Genomic DNA, 6000 nt, shown 5'->3' on the forward strand with positions numbered 1-6000 from the left:
AGTCATACGATAACACGGGGAGCTACGTGCATTTGTGCGCACGTACGACAGTAACGACCTATCTGGCGAGTACATTGGTGCGCATACTTCGAGAACACGATGAAAGCAAAGGGAGCAAGCTGACGCACGCCAGCTTGTTTAACGAGCGAGCGTCGTGACCCAAGTCTCGTTTGAATGGCAGGCGAGCTGCAGTCAGGCGTTGCATGGCCTCTGCCTTTCAGTCTGTGGTCTTTGCCAGTGACCAGGCGCCACTTGGGGGCTTCGTCTCAGACCTCGCGAGGGATCTACCCTGCTTTCTGATTATACAAGCGCGGCGAGCAGCGTAACGTGCTGCTAAGCGTAAAGCGAACGTTAAACTACGGCAGTGTCGAATGGCGCACGAGGTGCCGTGGGAAGGCTGTCAAGATGTTGACGTCAATCGTATAGAATGACCGGTGAAGTACACTCTCGAATACGGCACACAGAAATATACATGAACATAAACTTTGCGCGAGATGGCTGCATGCCCCGCCACGATGGTTTAGTGGTTAAGGTACTCGGCTGTTGACCCGCAGGTTGCGGGATCGAATCCCGGCTGCGGCGGCTACATTTTCGACGGAGGCGACAATGCTGTGGGCCCGTGTGCTCAGATTTGGGCGCACGCTAAAGAACCCCGGGTGGTCGAAACTTCCGGAGCCCTTTACTACGGCGTCTCTCATGACCATGTGGCATGGCTTTGGGACTATAAACCCCACATATCGAGCTATCGAGATGGCTGCATGCTGCTGAGAGCGTGTTGTTCCGAGCAAGATTGAAGGATGTTAAGAGTTGCATCGGAAAAAAAAAACTGTCGGCTTTAGGCCAGAAACTAATGGTACATTAGGAATAATAATGTTCCAGGTCAACATTCCAGAACCACGATATGATTATCAGACAGACCGTAACTGAGAGCTGCGATAATTTGGACCACTTGGTTTGTTCTTTAACGTGCAGTGATATCGCACATATACCATTTCGCCTCCATATAAATGCGTCCGCCGCGTCCGGAATCTTATATATTCGCAAAAAAAGTAATGAAGTTATTTCTTGCCAAGCTACATTAGATCAACGCTGTTAAAACATACATATGGAGCTCAATCGGCTGAGCATTCCTGGGCTATTATCGACGAGAAGTACTGGGAGTAGATCACATGAACTCTTCAATGGTTCTTGTTTTGTCAATACTTTCGCAACACTCTTTATAGTCTCCAATACAAACACCTGAACCAACTTGAGGGCTTTGATGCAACGCTTTTTTCGTAGTTAGCAATTTCTTCACATTCACATCGGGCAAGGAAAAAAAAAATAAGCGGAGAACATACACCGTACATAATGGAGTACGGCTCAGAGCGCGTGTCAGATGCGAAACTACAAACAACGTCGACGCCGAAAGGCGTGCCTGCGCAGCATTTGTCTCAAGCGTGCGCGAGCGAACACCAAGAGTCCCGGACCGTTCGCATGTACGCATTCGTACAAAGCCGGGAACGTGTGAGAGCGGAAAACAATTCAGGAAAACTGAAAAGTGCGTGACTGAATAATGGAGAATGGAATCACGTGAGAAAACGCGAACGCTATACGCCCTGCGTTTACGCCCGTTGAAAAACAATGGTCTCCACCTACTTTGCTCACGTATATTGTAAAGTTGTCGCTCCTCCTTGGCGTTCGCTGCGTTGACGCTATACTACCTAAAGTTTGCCCCAGAAGCATTCGATGTCTGACAGGGATACGTTAAACTTAAACGCATCTAAGCCGAGTGATCGACTACGGACACGACGTTGGAATCACTGAAAAGCCTGCGTTCGCAATACGGTTTTGTTTCAGTGACCTTGTGAAGCGTATCAGCTTTAACCTGTATGCTGTCAAGGGGCTATTGTTAATATGTTCTACAGGACACAGGGTGCAAGAAAGAAGGTGTTTGCGTACACCACAGTGGTAAGTAACACGTTTTGTGAGAGAGTGAAAGAACAATGAAGCAAACAAAAGAATGTTTTATTGGGGCAACACGTTTGAAAGAGTAGCCATGTTTCCAGAGTGACGCAAGAAATAGGAAGCGCTATCGTGGTAACCATTTTAAACGGAAAAAAAAGGAAAGAGATGTAAGAGCCCATCCAAGAACTTGTCTTATATTCAGGGTGTTTCAAGAAATGTGTCCAATATTATGTAAAAATTACAGAAAGCAGGCATCTGTGGGCTGCCTGCGGCATTCCCTTTACTTCGACACAAAGCATCTTCAGATGTGTACACACATTAATTAAATAAGTAATTACATAAATTAAAAGAATCCACTTTTTAATCAGTGGAAATAGTCGGTCCGATTCAATGGGCGAATCAAATTCCTTCCTAGGAATAGTTTATAGCCGCTTTGAAATTTCATAAAGATGACCAGTGGTAATCACCACGGAGCGATGGAATCTGGTCAGTTTAGCTGGTGAAACCAAAAACGACGAACCAAACAGTGCTTCTACGATTCACTACGACAACGCTCTCAATGATGGCGCTATTTTCCTCGCCGTTATCAACCGTCGATCTAGACATTTCGCTTCATGGCCGCTCCAGCTTATTCTTCTCCCCCAATGCGAGTGAAACGGTGTCGTCATTGATGGCGTTGTCGAAGTGAATGGTAGATGCGCTGTTTGGTTCATTGGCTTCGGTTTCGCCAGATAAATTGGCCAGATTTAATCGCTCCGTTGTGACTATAGCACTGGCCGCTTTTGCAAAATTTCGAAGCGGCTAAGGACTGTTGTTAGGAATGATTATATTTGACCCATCAGACTCGATTGCCTATTACCTATGGTTAAAAACTTAATTGTTTAATTTCTGTGATTATTGTTCTAATTAATGTTTGAACACATCTGATAATACCTTCTGCCAATGTAAAAAGAACGCCGCAAGTAGCATGCAGACGCCTCCTTTCTGTAATTTTTAAATATTATTAGACACATATCTTGAAACACCTAGTACACAAATTCGAAGACTCAGACATTGTGAACTCTGGCCTAGAGCCATCATTTTGTAAATAAACCTTAACTTGTCCTTGAGTTCTATCTAAAGCTTTCGCTTTTTGAGTTGTTGTTATGATGTTTCTTTTTTTTTTTTACCCTTCAAAATATTTCTTGGTACCGGCAGGATTCACCTGGAAACACAGGCGAACAGTATCTCTGCCAGTTTATCACGTTCTCTTTTCGCGATTCTTAGACCAAATGTCAATAAATTTAGTGTAGTGTAGTTATTAGATTAGAAGGTTCATAGTATTGAGCACTGTCATTGTTCTTTCTGGGAACATTATCGGCCGCAAAAAAAGCGTTCATTTTTTTTTATCGGCCGCAAAAAGCGTTCGGGGGGGGGAGGGGGGGCTTCGCCAGCAAACTTATGTAAAAGCGCAAGGGGTGGTCCAAACAGATTAAGGCAAGCGAAGTGATTTAATGTACTAAGTGAAGATTGGTGATGTGAGACATGGCATTGCATAACATGACAAGAACTTTATTACGGTCCAGAAAAAATAGAGCACCGGTAGGACGAAGGCCCCAGGCTAAGTGAGTGGCTCCACCCTTGTATAGGCACCAACAGGCCAAAGGTCCGCAGAGCTCACGACAATGGTGATCATTCAGTCGTGGGGGTACTTCACAGCCAGAAGACTCCGCACAGCACTGTATATAGCTCTAACTGCACTGAAGCGCCGGAACGAAAAAATGAAGTGTTCCGCGCCCCCATCCTTCACTTTATCGTGAGGGGTGTATGCAGCTGCCTAGTTTTGAAAGTCTATGCTATCGCGTGCATGCTGATGCTCTTCGCATTCTGTATATTAGACCTGCTTCCAATCAATTCTAGCGGTGCTTTTCCAAGGGCATTCAAGGTAATATTCAAGCCGTATAAGTGATGCAGCGCATATTCCCCATGCAATCCTTCGAATAACTGTCGATTAATTATTCCGACTGCTGCTCCATGGTTCTCTAAAGAAGCGCGGACAGAATATGAAATAAAGTGCGACTTGCTTGGTCGTTTGTATATTCCACGAAGATAATTTTCTTTCGTTCGAGGCGAAGCATTAATCATCGGCCGTTGTTTCTTCGCATGAATTCGAGATGCTGTTTTGTAGCCTCGTTTTTGCTTCAATTTCTTTGCTTAATCGCTTCCCCAGCTAGATCACACTGTACTTTGTAGCGGCAGCTTGAAAGTGGAGCACCGAAATCAATTTTAAAAAGTAATAGCCATAATAAATATTGTCACGTTTATGTGACAATCTTGGCCCACAAGCACTGGGACGAGGTGACTTGAAAACAAGTACACTTTATTTGAGCGAACTTGTGCTCGTAAGAGTACCAAGTGAAAAACTTTTGGTGGCCTCGAGATGGCCTGTGCGGCACAGCGTTGGTGGAAACAATGCAGACACCTTCGCCGATGCAGCATTTTATAACATTCACGCCAAACTGTCTCAGACACAAACGTGGCGCATCAAGCGTACCAGTGAGTATAAAATGGTTGCATTGCCTATAAAAAGGCATATGTCCAGCGCGGGAGCGGTGGAGCGGCGCGCTAACGACGCCACACTGTAATTAAGCTGAGGTAAGCCACGTAAGTAAGAGAGCACCAACGTATACACACACGGTAATATTTTAATGAAATAATAAAGCAGTAAAGCACAGGGGAATCAATAGTGCAGTCCAAGAGCTTACTTCCCATGAAAAAATAAAAATAAAAAAACTTTGTGGAAACGTGCTGCGATGCTCGATGTGGAAGGGGAAAAAAAGTTGTACAGATGCTTTCTTGAGCAGAAAAAGCGACTATTACAATGGGTGCTGTCCTTCAGTATATAGTGTAGAGAAGAGAAGCATCGTAATTAAAATGTATCGAAGACAGAAATATGTACAGTCATTTTCCTAAACTATATAATAATAATAATTATAATAATAATAATAATAATAATAATAATAATAATAACATATGTGGTTACACACCAAAACAGCGGTTTGATTATGAGAGACGCCATTGTGGACGGCTTCGTAAATTTCGAACCCCTGGGGGTTCTGTACCGTGCACTGGCATTGCACAGTACACGGGCTTATATACCGTTCCGGCTCCAGATAAATGCGACCGCCGCCATCGGGATCCTGCCCTATCTCACAGTCTTATAGAGATAACACAAGAAACGCTGTCACAGCGGTACTCGTTGTCCACTATGTTCATTCTTGACTGAATTCCTCTCAAGGCTGAACTACCGATAACATCGCGAAGACCAATTCTAAGTATCAAAAGAGATTAACAAGAACCTCTGCTACCAAGTTAGCAATTGAGCAGGCGATGCACACGTGCACCGATTACTCTATCGCGTTGTTTACCCTTGTAACCGTTCGATATAGTTAATCTGTTTAGCAATCTTGATAGGTCCTTTCCAGGTGTTCCAAGGCACAAAAAAAACACACACCAGAATTTCAGCTTAAAAGTGAAATGCAATCGTTTCTATCGAAAAGCGCGTAGCAAGGTTGTAAGCAGCACAGCGCTGCAGTGCAGTAATTAATAATATAAATGAACAAAATGAAGAGAAACGAAAAACGTGAACTAGCTCATCATTCCAGCACACGCTTCTTTTTTAAATATTCGCTCATCTTCGAAATGCATGTTTAGCAAGGTATATTTTGGTATCGCTACATATGTAGATATTTACAGAACATATATATGACACTTTCCGCATCAAGTTTAACCGGTCAACTTTCGACCATCTCCGATCATGTTGGAAAAAATCTTGGAGGTACATGTGAATGTGAGAAGCAGTTTATTGAAGCGTTATATTTCGAAAAAAATTGTTGCGTGGCCTAGAGACTTCAAAATTTTATATATATATATATATATATATATATAATTCACCATGCACATTTCCCTTAATTTTTGTTGTGCCCTATTATATGTCCCATTCTGTATGGGGACTTTTTATGCGTCGCCTTTCACTCTTTCTTTATGAAGTTTCGACACACACAACTGCGATTT

The sequence above is a fragment of the Rhipicephalus microplus genome, chromosome 1 (assembly GCF_043290135.1).
Source record: "Rhipicephalus microplus isolate Deutch F79 chromosome 1, USDA_Rmic, whole genome shotgun sequence".
Classification (NCBI taxonomy): Eukaryota; Metazoa; Arthropoda; class Arachnida; order Ixodida; family Ixodidae; genus Rhipicephalus; species Rhipicephalus microplus.